This window comes from Alosa alosa, chromosome 22, assembly GCF_017589495.1.
Source record: "Alosa alosa isolate M-15738 ecotype Scorff River chromosome 22, AALO_Geno_1.1, whole genome shotgun sequence".
In the NCBI taxonomy this organism is placed as follows: Eukaryota; Metazoa; Chordata; class Actinopteri; order Clupeiformes; family Clupeidae; genus Alosa; species Alosa alosa.
The window spans coordinates 8,217,870-8,232,869 of NC_063210.1; the positions used below are offsets into that span (position 1 = coordinate 8,217,870).

Sequence of the window (15,000 nt, forward strand, 5' to 3'; positions counted from 1 at the left end):
GTGTTTGTGCATGTGTGTGTGTGAGTGTGTATGGTGGGAACCCAGACAAGCTGAAGTTCTGACACTGAAAGCCCTGCCCCAGAGGGTAAGGGTTACTATGGATCGAGAGTTCATGAGTCCAGCACTCAGTGTTTTGAGTGCTTTTGGTACATGTGGTTTCACATCCCAGAATGCACACTCACACACTCAACGTCTGCGCACGCACATCTCACATATATCTGCCTTTACCCGTACCAGTGCTGTTTGTTTGTAATGGCGGAGACAGAAAAGCACACTTTGTATATTTGTATCTGTAATTGAATCTAAGTGTGTTTTTCCATTTTGGTATATGAGCCATAAATTAGTTGTGTGTGTGTGTGTGTGTGTGTGTGTGTGTGTGTGTGTGTGTGTGTGTGTGTGTGTGTGCATAAGGGACATTCTCCCACTCATTCGCGCTGTGTTTTCTGTTTTCTGCTGGCCGGGTCGCTCTAATTGATTAAATCATCCTCTTATGCCTGCTTGCGCCAGCCTGTTGAATAGTTCTATCCAGACTGAGGCTCTCTCTGCTCTCTCTGTCTCTCTCTCTCTCCAAGATCGCTCGCCTTCCCTCAAAATCAACACTTCCGTACTCTCCTCTCCCAATCAGCACCAATTGCCAAACAACCCCGCCGTGCCCTCCCCAAACAACTGGCTTCTTCGACTATTGTTAGGTCAAAGTGGCGTTCTTTTTATTGCTCCTCAGTTTGATCCGTAGCCAGCGTCTCCAAAGCCTTCCCAGAGATATGGAACAGAATGTTCCGAATGCGTAAACGCCGATTGTTGTGATATAGGGCTTCTCTCGTTTTTGCCTTTTGTTCTCTCTCTCTCTCTCTCTCTCTTTCTCTCTCTCTTTCGTCTTCCATTCATCTCCACCTTTTATCCTGTTTTCTCTCGCTTTTTCTTCCACTCTCCCCATAGTGTCTTTGTGTCGTTCTACTGTATCTCTCTATCTGTCCGTCCATCCCTCTCTTCCTGCCATGGCCCATGCTAAAGGGGAGAGCACGTGTTGGGGCCTGGCCCGCTGCTCTCTCGGTGACCGGCCATAAATTGCCCGTTTTGACAAGCCTGCTCGCATTGTTCTCCTCCTCCTCCTCCTTCTCCTCTTCCAGTGCAAGCCCCAGCTGAGAGCTGCCCAGCTGTGCGACCTCTCTCCTCAACATAGCCATGTCTTTCTCTCTCTTTCTCTCTCTCTCTCTCTGTCTCTTTTGCTCTCTCCTTCTCATTCTTTCCCTTTCTTGCCTTCCCTTCCACCCCCTTCTCCCTCTCTCTCTCTCTCTTTCTCTCTTTCTCCCTCTCTCCCATTCGTCTCTCTTTCACCCGTTCGCCTTCACTTTGATGGCCGTGCTGCCCACCAGCCCTGAATGGACTCCTTTGACCGTGGCCCAAGCTGTGCCCTGGCCATGACACTATGGTCATGTTTGTCCCTCGCTGGCAGTGGTAGCGACGGCGCCGTGCCCAGTGTGGTACAGGCCTGACCTTAACGCGGCATTGGCACCCCCTCGACCCCCAACCGCAACTGGACCGCCATTGTTTGCGTCCTGACACTCATGAGATCCAGTGTCAAACAAGGGGACCGGTGTCCACACACAAGAATGCACGATGTGTGTGTGTGTGTGTGTGTGTGTGTGTGTGTGTGTGTGTGTGTGTGTGTGTGTGTCTGTGTGTGCATGTCAGAGGAAAATGTTTTGTTCCTTCCCACATGTTTTTCTCCTCTGAAACTTGCAGTCTAGCCTCAGAATATCTGGCATTCCTTCCCTCCTAGAGTGTTTGCATTATGATTAGGGCGTGTGTGTGCATGTGTGTGTGTGTGTGTGTCCTCAGTGCCCCCAAAGGGAGGCTGTGGGCAGTTTGTCCGCCTCGTTCAGTGACAGGGTGGCATGGGACAGGCAGGCAGGCATGGTGAGGTCGTGGGGGTGAAGTGGGGCAGTTCATGACCCAGCCTGCCACGGTTTCAGCACCCTGACATGGCTTTAACCTCTGACCCCCCCCTGCCCCTTTTGCTCTGCGCTCCAGAGAACCAGCAGCCTGCAGCGTCCTCTCACCTCTTAACCCCCTCATGCTCCTCTGCACATCCCCACCCCCACAGGGACCTCTGGGACTGGGAGAGGGGGAAGGGGAGGGATAGCTGCCCCCTGCTCCAGACCCCCAGGGCAGGGAGAAGGGAGAACTGTAATTCCTCTGTCATAAACCAGTCATCGAGAGCCAATCCCATCATCCAAATTTGTTTCAGTTGGAGGCGGATTACAGTGGGAGCACATGCCACTTACGTCCTATCAGAACTCAGCGCTCTCTCTTACAAACTCGAACTTGTAACCCTCTTTACTGTCTTTTTTGCAAAGTGTGACCCCCGCCCTTATATCTCCCCCTTGTTGTTGCCTGGCGATCTGAGGCAGGTCTCTCGCTCTGTCTCACGCAGGCAGCACACAGCATGCAGCATGGCATAGGGGTTGTGTGCCATTCCTCACTGCCTTCGCTAGTTTGATCTCTTCATTTCACCCACCCGTCGCCTGCACATACTCCTAGCATGCCTGCTGAGATGTGCTCCCATCTTCACCGAGCCACCACTCCCCCCACCCAATCACCCCTCAAAAAAACAAAGAAAACAATAATAAACAAAAAAAGGATTCAGTTCCATTTCGTCCTTTTTATGTGCCAACTGTAATCCTGCCAGCTTTTTATCTTCGCCCCCGTTAGAAGGGTGGAAGTTTTTGGAAAGAGATGTGCGAAATACGCCACAAAATAAACGGGGTCTCCCAAATGGAGATGCCCATGGGGATATGTGCTGATGCTTCCCGAGTCTTTGAGCTACACGTGTCGTCACGTGAGCCGTGCCAAAGACTCCCGCACAAAAGGAAAAAAAAAACTGCGCAGCGGGCGATGCCAATGTTAAGATCAAAGGAGCACCTCAAAGTGAATAACGTATCAAATGTATTAAAAAGAAATGAAACAATAATAGCCACCGCCGCTCAATATCACGCTAGCCTGAGAGGAGGCTAATGAAGAGGCATCTCCCTCTGCACTTCATTTGCCTTTTTATAACCTGCCAAACTCTTTTTTCTTCTTCTTCTTCTTCTACTTTTTTTTTTTTTGTTCCACACCAAGGCAATTACCTCCAGCGATGAGCACCTATACAAATAAATGAGTTAGGCACTAGAGCACGTTTAGGAAGGAAAATTGATTTGGAGCTGAGGGAAGTAAAGAGAGAAAAAAAAAAATCCCCAAACAGACAGCTCTCTCTCTCTCTCTCTCTCTCTCTCTCTCTCTCTCTCCTCTCTCTCTCTCTCTCTCTCTTATCGAGTGGGCCTGACGGTTCGCACTTGATGCCCAGGCAAGTGGAGTTGTTTTTGCGGGAAGACAATAAATGAAAGTTGGCGAATTGAGTTTCTTTTTCATGTTCGATTCCAACCACAAGCCTAGACGTGCATGGAGTTTTTGTTTTTTACAGCCTTATTTTTCCAGCATGTGTAGTGGTTTGTTAATGCTGTTGTGGTTACTGGTGCATTGCACTGTCAGAGTCCCTGAACTAGAGGAGAAACAGGAGCATGGCAAGACCCCACTCCTCCACCCCCACTCCACCACCACCCCACACCCCACCCTATCCTACCCCCATCTGTGCTCTACAGTTGACCCTCACATGAAAGACCTACATACTTTCCCCAGTGCCATCGGATGGAACAGGGTCGTTGAGGAGACATGTTTTTAGATTGTTGCCCACAATCTGTGTGTGTGTGAGAGAGAGAGAGAGAGAGAGAGAGAGAGAGAGAGAGAGAGAGAGAGAGAGAGAGAGAGAGTGTGCAGAAGAGACTCAGTAAATGTCAGTGAATGTGGATGTGGATGTGCATATGCGTTTGTGATTGCTGATCTTTCCCAGATTGCAAATATGTCAGACCTCTGGAGCAGTGAAAGTGATTATCCATCCTGTCATCCATCCTGGAATAGCTTCTCTGGGCCTACTTGTGTCTACACACACACACACACACAGATACTCAGTTATATTGGAAAGGAGGTGAGTGCTGCTGTCTGTTAGTGCACAGATTGATTGGGAGACATCATGGAAAACATCAGCCAGTCACAACTCTCCCTGACTATGTACAATCAGATAAGAGGACAGAATGTACTTGAAAGATTAAGTGGTTTGAGAAAGAGGATGTGTGTATCTGTATGCATATCTGAGCATGTCTATGAGTGTGTGTTTGTCTCTGTGTGTATGCAAATCTGTGTGTGTGTGTGTGTGTGTGTGTGTGTGTGTGTGTGTGTGTGTGTCTGTGTGTGTGTGTGTCTGTGTGTGTGTGTGTGTGCATGCGTGTGCGTGTGGGTATGCATATCTGTGTGTGTGTGTTTGTGTGTGTCTGTGAGTTCTGTGTTCAAGAGAAGTTGTTACTGTTGAACCAGGAGAGGAAAGCAGAGAGTTGTGACTCCAAGATGGAGAACCTGAAAAGCAAAGAGCTGCAGGTCAGTTGGACTGGGACAGCCTCAGTTTTATATGAGCCGTGTAATTGCCTCCCACCATCACACATCAGTACACAGCCTGATTGACTAGTGCTTTTTTCAGTGTGTGTGTGTGTGTGTATGTTTGTGTGTGTGTGTGTGTGTTGGAAATGAGGGCTGCCCTGTGGAGCTTGGTGGCTGTGTGTGTTAAGCCTGTGACACGCTATGAAACAGAGAGAGTGAGAGGTGTTAAGAGGGAGAGAGAGAGAGAGAGAGAGAGAGAAAGAGAAAGTGGGAGCAAAAAAGGGAGAGGACGAGAGGAAAAGCAAGGGAAAGAGAAACTCCAGAAGACTGGCTTTGATGTTGGCAGATCATTTCTCCACACCGTGTTTTGCGTTTGTGCTCGGCTCATAGCCACACTCCTTTCTTAAGGCGCCACCCATTTTAGGACTCACAGAGAGAAAGAGAGAAAGAGTGGAAGAGAGAGAGAGAGAGAGAGAGAGAGAGAGAGAGAGAGAGAGTGTGCAAAAAGAAGTTAATGTTGTAGAGGCTTTATCACCAAGTGTCCCTTTTTTCCCAACTTCTCACTCTTTCAAGTTGTTTTTCCTTCATAAATTATGACTTGCACTTCCCCTTCAAACCCTGACTTCACAGACGTATTATGAAATGATTAAAGCCTCCACGGCTGGCGCGATAGAAACTCTGAACTTTTATCGATTATGTAACGGACCAGAATGATGGCCTACGCTTTCAGCGGGATGACAGAGGGCTGTTCTTTTCAGTTCTTTGCAGTTCCGATATCAGATTGTGGTCCGGATCGGATTGTCCTTTATGTTACCTCTGTGTGGGCACACAAATATGTGTGTGCAGTGTTTCCCCTAGAAATTTTTCCAGCAGCGGTGCTATTACTTGGGGGTTGTTATGCATTTTTTTAATTTTTTTTATATCATACCTTCGTGTTTCTTTTGTGGACATTTTCAGCTTTCTTTTACATTATTGGTTAAAAATGATAGAAGAAAAAAAAATGGCACAACCCAGAAAAAGATTATTTACAATTTATTTAAATTTGTCTTAATGACAAAGGCCACACCCAATCTGCGAGCACTTAATTTTTCTGGGCTTTTCAAAGAACATCTCTAAGGCTCTTTGGTAATTAATTCAATTGAATTGTTGGGGGCCATTAATGCTGACACGCATGCACGTAGCCAGATGCTCTCCTTGTAGTCTATTTCTCAGTCCCAAAAACAACAAACCCACGATAAAAAAAAAGTAAATACTCACTTTTCTTCTACATCACTCCCACAGTTACCATACAACTCACTCACAATTAACTCGAAAAAGGACCTAGGCTACTTGATTGAAGTGCGACCGTTAGTCTCACCGTCAAGAGAACGCTGAAGTTATGTGAACACGCCTTTCTGATAAGAGAATGTAGGCTCCCTATGTCTAATGCATAAAACGAGAAAAAGGTCTGTTTGTGATAGCCTATTATAGCTAAGTGGACAGAATTTAGGCTATAATGTGATATGCCAACATATGCTCATATTTCCTTTAACTATCAGAAAGTTTAAACAGGCCTAGACTGTGTTAGCCTAGCTTTCCCATGCAAACATTACATGTAGCCCTACGCTAACGTTACAAGTCTAGGCTACAATTAACGTTAAGACCATACACCTTGTAGCACATTGGTTTACTCTATTGCATTACTTTACGTTTTAATAATTTGTCGTTTGAATGTTGATGGAGGCTCATCTTTGGGAAATCAGCTCTCTGGATAAAATTGTCAACCGGAGCAAGAGTTCTCAGAGTTGACGACACCGACGAAATCCAGTCAGCAGAAAGAACCGCATCACAACAGTAGGCTAAATCGCAACAAACTTTTTCCCCCATGTTAAATTCATTTCGTAATCATGTATTGGTTTCTTTTATTTGATGTAGGCTAGGAGAGGAGGATGCATGTTTCACATTAGTGTCAATGCAGGCTTTGGATCAGAGGAATTGCTCCTTAACATATGGCATAGGCTACAAAGCGAATTCACGCATACAAACAGCTTCGTGATGAAATATAACTAATATCATTTTTTATTGTCACCAGGCCTATAAGTAGGCTATTTATTGTGTAACCTACAAGTGAACGATGACACCATAGGCTACACTGTGGGCGAACAAGACCCCATCAGTCGGATAGCTAAACAATGTAACCGTGTTCAGAACGTTAGGCTAGCCATATGGGCTGCAGACTTGTCTTTGGGCTTGTAATCACCTGACACATCATGCCACATATATGTCCTGAATAATGAGAGGCTAAGTCGCGGATTTGATGCACTTAACTTACTCAAGACTTTCAGAAATCAATTTCGAGATGACGTTGGCGTTGTGCTTTTTTACAGTGTGTTAAGTGAATCTCGTGATATTATGTTGCAGCGGCGCTGAAAATCCAGCGGCGGCCTTCTTGCCCGCTGTTAAATACACTGTAGGGAAACACTGGTGTGTGTGTGTGTCTGTGAGTGTGTGTGTGTGTGTGTGTGTGTGTGTGTGTGTGTGTGGGACCTCTTAAATTAGCCTGGTGCAAGGCCAGGGTTACACACACATCAGAGGAGAAGGGAAAAGAGCAGGTCTGAGGGGTCTTGCGTCTGGTGGCTTTAGCGCTGTGTCTTCTGCTATTCCAAGGAGTGTGATGTTTTTCCTGGCTTGGCGGTGAGACCATTACTCTCTTCACTCCCCCCAAACCATCCTCCCCTCTTACACTCCCATCCTCGGTAGGAAATATCTCTCTCCCAATCGCTAACCATAAATAGAAGCAGCCCCTCATTTACAATGTGTAGCCATAACCTTAAAGCCTGTCCCGTCCAGCCACTGTTTATGGAGATAATGGAGTCTTTAACATTGTTTAAAGGCAGGGAGAGTGGAAAGTAGTCCTAGCCCTCCCTCCATCTCTCTCTCTCTCTCTCTCATTCTTTTATTCTCTCTCTTTCACATGTTCTCTTGCTCTCTGAAATTCAGGTTCAGTTGTGCTGTATTGGCATATTTCAAAAGCTGCTGCAGAAGCAATTCAGTCAATCCACACAAAAAAGAGAGCGGACCAAAAAAAAAAAAAACACACAAAATCGAAAAACACGCATGCACCAGTCACTAGGTCGTTATTGCCACCCTTTGTCTTTACATAATGGCCGCCTTTGTATTACATCTTGTTGCCATTGTGTGTGTGTGTGTTTGTTTATCGCTGTCCTTCAGCTGGGTGGCTGTTTGGTGCGGTGCCGCAGCCGTCGCTGTTCCCCTTGTGCTGAGTGTGCAGCTGGCCGGCGTACAGGAAGCTCTTGACATGATGACCACACGGCACTGCGGCTAGGGCTCTGCTCCGCTCCGGCTCGCCTAATGACCCTCCTGATTGATTCGGTTATTTTTCATCCGGGTTGCACCGCGGCCAATCCTGAAGGCATCTGAGCATGCTACACAGGATGCAAATACTGTATACATGTGTTGATGTGTGTGTGTGTGTGTGTGTGTTTGGGAGGTTACGGGTTGCACTGTATGGGGAGGTTCACGGGTTGCACACACACACACACACACACACACACACACACACACACACACACACAAACACACAAAAAACACAAATACAAAAACACAAACAAACACACTCACTCAGGAAGTTTGAGTTGTGGGAGCTGTGCCAAGCAGGGTTGTCCAGGGCCATGCCTGTCTGTCAGTTCAGTCATGCATCGGGTCACTGCATCCATAGGGTGTCACAGGGACAACATGTGCAGTGGCGGCGGCAGACGCAGCATGAGCTTCGGGGGCCGGCAGCAACAGCACATAATATGGCCTCCAAAAATAACCTCAGACATTTCGCTTGCTGACACACTGTCCCTGAGAAACCCAAGCAGGCCTCGGGAATTCAAGAGATATACATACCAGCGCAGTGCAAACACATATTCATTGCACACAGGAAAGCTCAGACCCCCCATACACACACACAAATAAACATCCATGTAAGAACCCATATACATGTTTATGAGCTGAAACCACACGTACATTTTGACATCCAGACTTTGGGACACACACATGCATGCACGCACATACTGGACAGGTCTCAACGGGTGTGTAAAATAGATAAAAGAATGTTAAGATACTGCCACTCGCCCTGTCAATGTATAGAACGTCAGGTGGGCACTAGGCTGAAGAACCTGGGAGTAGCGAAGCGGCTCGGCTGTGTGGGAGGTCAGATAAGCCCGCAGTGTCAGGGCCCCCATGGTCACCCCGTCCATGGCCACACTCGGCATGCCTTGCATAAGACAATTACAGTATGCGGATTTACAGGAGGGCAGTGTAAGCTAATAGCAGGGGGGGTGGGGGCAGAGAGAGAAAGAGAGAGAGAGAGCCTTTCAACTCAATGGCTTTTAAATCTGTTATCTGTTTTCCAGTGGGATGCCTTGCCAGAACAGTAATTAAGGGCTGGCTTCTGCTGGCAACTTGAGACCACACATTCTCTCAAAGCTAAAGGAGAGGGAGAGGGGATGGGTGGTGGGGGGCAGAGGGCTGGATGTGAGCGGAGCTAAAGGTGGGGACTCCGAAAAGAAGGAGCTGAGCCCAACTCTGAAAACAAGGAAAGATCTCTGTTAGGTCTGGCATTGTGTGAGCCGGGAAGATATCATGGGCCGGCGTCATTTGGGAGGCATTCATTAATTGTCACAGGAAACTGACACTTTGTGTTCCCGTCCGAGCCCAGAGGGGCCAGACGGCCGGGGGGCTAATTAGACACAGTGTTGGCCACACCGGGAACGGTCCCCTGCCGCTGCAGGGTCTTCTCTTCTCTGTTCCCTCTCTCCTCTGATGTCTCTCTCCTCTTGCTTTCTTTTCCCTCTCTCTCTTCTCTCTCTCTTCTCTCTCTCTCTCTCTCTCTCTCTCTCTCTCTCTCTTTCTCCTCTTGCTGTCTTGCTCTTTTTCTCTCCACCACCACACGCACAAAGAGATCCTTTCAGATGCAAGCTCGCTAGACTGGTGGGTTTGGCATTGGCCTCGCAGCCTAAAAATAATGTGCCAAGAATGACTTCCAGTGGAGGGAGGAGAAAAAATAGGTAATAACAACAGACACAGATAATGAAGGGAACAGGTATCAAAAGCAATAATAATAATACAAAAATAATTACATCAAAAGTAATAATAAAAAAAACATCAAAAGCAATAAAATGAAGGGGAAAAACATACATTATATTACCTAGATTTGTTGTAAAAGTTGCCTGTATCCTCCTGCCACCAACACTTTACTTTGCTTTTTGCTTGTTAGTTGGTGTTTCCACCTTGAAGTGTTGTCTATCCTGTTTGTGGGGGGGATGGACATCTGTGTTGATCCTTTTAAGGTGGTAAAAAAAAGAAAAGAGAGAGACTGTGAAAGAGAGAAAATTGAAAAGAGAGAGACTGTGAAAGAGAGAAAATTGAAAAGAGAGAGACTGTGAAAGAGAGAAAACTGACAAAATGAGCAAACATTTCAGTCCAATCTCCCTGATCCCTGCTCTTCCTAAATTCAATCCACCACAGCCTCCTGATACATCAACCCCCCTTGACCCCAGAGCTCCCTTGAGACCAAAGGGCTTTCAACCTCTGACCTCCAGCTAATCCTGGACAAATTAGGCCTAACCCGAGATTTACCAGCCACTTCACCCCCTGTCCATCGTGTGACCCTGCCTGCCTGCTTAGATGTGGTTTTAACAGGGTGGGGTGAGGGGTGGGGGTGTTAGCCACTTGTTATTACTCTTCAGAGTGCTGCAGAAAGTTCCATTCACATGAATGGGCCTTCCCAACGTTCGGGCCTATGTTAAATCTATATAAATCACCGGCAAAGTATATAATCACCGCTGTCAATGGTAACGAAGTTGATTAACGTCTTTCATATCCCTCCGCAAGAATTCCGTTAAACTATTGCTATGGAATTTCATTGAAAGGAAAAGTAAGCTAGTAAGATCGCGTTGCCGCAACACCTGAACCTGTCAAGTTCTATCTGTGTGGCGAACTATTTATTTTGTCAGCGGAAGACGCGCTTAAACGGTAGCAAAATCATTTTTAAAGATTCATTGTGTTAGGTTTCTTTTCTCGTTTTGGCAAGTAGCCGTGTAATAAAGCGGGATAATGTATTGTCCGCGGTAATTATCAGAAAATAAGTCCCTTCAGGTCGAAGCAAAACCCCTTAAGCTGCGTCGGGGTTCTGTTCTCCTGTCGGGACTTATTTTCTGATAATTATCGGCGGACAATACATTATCCCTTACTTAGCACTCAGCATCCTGACCCCATCACTTTGTCTTCCTCCATCCCTCTGATAGCCCCCAATCACATTACCCTGCACACACACACACACACACACACACACACACACACACACACACACACCAAACCCCAGAATTAATTGAGAAAGAATTAGCCAAAGCAGGGTTGCGGAGAGGAAAAGATATATTTTATATATTAAAAAAACTGTACCCTTTACAACAAAAGCCCTGTTGAAAGGTGATTACATAACAAGATTAATTCTGACAGTTAAGTTACAGAGCTCTGGCTCGGCTTATCCAGAGTGCAGCCACCAGACACCCCTCCCTCCCCAACCACCACCATGTCCACCACAACCACCCCCATCCCCTTCCCTGCACAGCAGTGCCGCTGTGGCCATTGTGTCATGTTGTGTTTCCGTTAGTCAGCGGTTAGCTGGCCTTTGGCTCTGGTTGCCGAACATTAAAGGGGGTGGGGGGCATCTCAAGCTTCGCTTTTGGTTCCCAGGCAGGCGTGTTCGGTGAGCTGGGCGACAGGTGATTAAAAAGACTTTCAAGAATGTCTGTCACCGTTGTTTGGAATTTGGCCTGCTGGCTTGTGTTGAAGAACAGGAATAGACAAACACACACACATACAGTACACTCACATTAACATGCACACTCGGAAAGAACATAATGTATAGAATGAAAAAAAAAACAGGTCATGGTCAGGTCACTGTGTGCTAGTGTTCTAAACTTTTTCGTATTAGCTTGTGTAAACACACACACACACACACACACACACACACACACACACACACACTTATTCCCTTCATAAACAACTACAACAGGTTGCAGAATTGTTACAGGGGACATGAGAGATTAGCTTTGCAGGCTAAACTGTGATGGGAGGAGGTCATCCGGTGACATGTATGTGTATATGAATGTGTGTGCGTGAGTGTGTGTATAAGAGGGAAGTTAAAGAATGTGTATGTGTGTGTGTGTGTGTGTGTATGTATGTGTGTTCGTTGGGGGGGGGGGGGTGTGACGAGGGCCTTTGTGTTGCATTTTTGGCTCTGATTGTTTTCCATACGGCTGCATTCTTCATTCTTCCCCTGTGCTTGCCTCTGAACAATCCCCTGTTTATGTCTCACAGGGCGGTGGCCAGCAGTCACAGCAAGCCAGGGCCTGGGGAAATCATTAACCAGACAAACCACAACAGGACTCTGGTAGGTCACCCATGTCTCTCTCTCTCTCCCTCTCTCTCTCTCTCTCTCTCTCTCTTTCTCTCTCTCTCTCCATCTTTCTTTCTCTCCCTCTCTTTCTTGCTCCCCTTCTCCCTCTCTTTCTTTTTCCCTCCCTTCCTTCCTCTCCCGTTCTAACAGAAGTGTATGTGGGACACACACAGGGATATTTCCCCTCTGTAACATATAGCTCAGTCTGTGGAGAGCTCGGAACGCCTCCCACCAATCATACGGCAGATATTGCCAAATAGGGTCTTATGTGCTCTCGTTTGTGTCTGGACTTCTGTTTTTTTCCTCTTTCGCCCTCTTTTTCTCATCCTCTCCGTTGTCTTTGTTGGTTTTGCTTTAGCAATGTGGTGCAAATGTGAATTGCTGATAATGGATGCTAACCGTTCGTACCACACAGGAGCAGAAAGTCAAAGACTCACATTCCCAAAATTCCTTTTTTTTTTTTGGGTGCCGGACTCCAGTATCTGGCACACCTGGTGAACGGCTGGCATTTTTCCCCTCTTTTACTCGCCCAGCAAACATGTGTCCTGCCAAGCAACAGTTGGCGCGGTTAGGATTTAATTCAGGCGCCCATCGCTCGCCAATCTTTTTGATGTCCATATTATCTGTGTATCATTCGTCTTTTACATCATATTATCCTCCACACACAGCCCCCCCCCCCGGTATTCCAAGCACGGCAACTACAAACAGAGATTACCCGAGTTGGGATGGGGAGGAGGGGTGCAATATGGTGTTTACTGAAGGAGGCTCCAGCACCTGTCGGTAAGCCACTGTTAGAACAGCCTGTCTCCCAGCGCTGGCCGAGGTCGCCTGGGGTGTCCTCTCTCCTCCGCGAAGCAGCTGGGGGATGGGTGCGGGGGATGAGGGGTGGAGGGGGGGGGGGGGTACGAGCGACATAATCACTGCCTAATCCTGGCCTTAGTCTGAGAGTATTAGAAGAGGAGCAGAATGGAAGAATCCGGCCAAGCGGAACGGAACAGCCCGCGTTTGTCGGACAGATGTAGAAGCTCGGAGGGGAATGCCGTCTTGCATCTTGTGGCCTTGTCCTGTCGCTGCTGGCTTGCTGCCTGTTCCAGAGTTACAACCGGATGTTAGCCAGAGATACGCCTCTCAGGGGAAAAAAAAACATTCACTACTTTAAAAGCATGAGCGCGCTGTATTCAAATCATATTGGATTACTATATGACCGCCACTTAAATACGTCCACACGGTAGTCATTGAAATGGCATAAATATGACTTGCAGAAGTGGTCAGCGTATAGGATGTAATTTGAAGGAAAGGAGTCATATTTGTAATATAAGAGACAACCACAACAACTGTCTGAGCAGTTGTTTAGTTAGTGGGCCTTCCATCTCTCTCTCTCTCTCTCTCTCTCTCTCTCTCTCTCTTCGTCTCTATTTGTGTGTGTCTCTCTCTCTCTTTCTCTCTCTCTCGTTCTCAGTGGGGATTTATTGAGGATGTAAACAAGGTAGGAATGTTTTTCTGCGTGGTTCGCTCGGCCCTTCGTCCTCCCGCGGCCGGCCGGGTGACTTATGTAGTGTTGGGTGGATAGCCGGCAAGCTCAGGCTGCTCTAGAAATGTCCTGTTCAGCAGGACGCGATGCCACCACAGAGAAGTCTGGCACCCCATTTCTAAAAACTCCCGTCACAGATGTTTGTGTTGGGTGGTGTGCAGACCTTAGTTTCTCTTTCGCTCTCTCTCTTTCTCTCTCTCTCTCTCTCTTTCTCTCTCTCTCTCCCTCTCTCTCTCCCTCCCTCTCTCACCCCCTTCATCTTTCATTCTCCCAAGCTGTTCTTTAAAAGTGCTGTCGCAGAAAGGAAACCAGAGCCAGACGTGATTGTGAGGGCCTGTGTTTTTTAACCTCCAGCAAGCCGAGCGGGAGGTAGGAGTGTTGAGGAGGTGACGAGAGGAGGGGGCAGGAGGGGGAGGAGGGGGCAGTTATTATAGAAAGTGTGTTATTTTGCTCCATGCGTACCCAGAGGGGGGCATATGGCCTGGCTTGGGCTGGTTGGGGTTGGTGGGGGGTTGGAGGTGAGAGGTTGGTAGGGTGTACTCACACGCAGAGCCAGCAGTTACAGACATCAGGCGATCACAGCTTGGGGTTAGGGGTTGCTGCACGGGGTGTGTGTGTCTGTGTGTAAGCACGTATGGGTGTGTGTGTGCGTGTGTTTCTGTGTGTGTTTTAGGGGGAGCTTAAGGCAGGCTGCGGCTGCTCGGGGTTACAGGCGAACATTCTTAACACCTCATAAATCTCACCTGCTGCCGCTGAGAGCCGGCCGAGCCGCGGTGCAGAGCGGTCCGCTGAGGAGCCCAGCCCAGCGGGGGGAAGTCAAGTCAGTCCCAGGCCTGCAGCAGTACAAGTGTGTGTGTGTGTGTGTGTGTGTGTGTGTGTGTGTGTGTGTGTGTAGAGTGGTAGGGGGAGACTTGGTCATAGTCTTTGTGACTAGAGGGGGGGGGGGGGGGGGGCTTCCTGTTTTCATATTTTCAGCTTAAATGAAGTGATGAAGTGGGGGGTGAGAGAGAGAGAGAGAGAGAGAGAGAGAGAGAGAGAGAGAGAGAGAGAGAAGGGTGGAGGTGTACACATGGCGATGTGGAGCAGAGCTGTTGGTGATTGAGGTGGAAGGTGGCAGTGTGGTTTCCCTTCCCTTATGTGGGTGGGACTGCTGAGGCTGCGGAGCGCTATGGATGGATGGATGGGTGGGTGGGTGGAGAGACGGAACGAATCGGAGCCAGGGGCATCGGTCGGTTCGCCCGACGGCATTTTCCGCCGTGACTACCCTGGCTTCCAGTGGTTGGTTTTGCAAGTTTTGGACGCAAGTCAGTTTTGTGACCACACGCTTTTTCTCTCATCCGCTTGACGGTTTTGAACTTGCCCCTATTTTCTTTCAGCCAACAGAACTTTGTTTTTGGGGGGGTTTGGCAGAAAGCCTTTTGATTTCTCTCATTTTAAAAATAAATCCCAGCATGCGTGTGTTCACTCGGGAGGAGAGTCGAACGAGAAGTCCCTCAGTCAGCATGAAATCCAATTCCGAATGGACTGTCCCGTCCTCAGCTTCCTATTTAAT

General features: G+C 47.8%; 1 protein-coding gene across 1 annotated transcript in view; it reads left to right on the plus strand.

Moving 5' to 3' along the window:
- The window catches only part of LOC125287879 (thyroid hormone receptor alpha-like), a 130,408-nt gene that overhangs the window by 42,059 nt on the left and 73,349 nt on the right, over window positions 1-15,000 (plus strand). The window contains 1 exon segment of the mRNA XM_048233944.1: window positions 11,839-11,911. The gene's annotated coding sequence lies outside the window, so the exon portion shown is untranslated.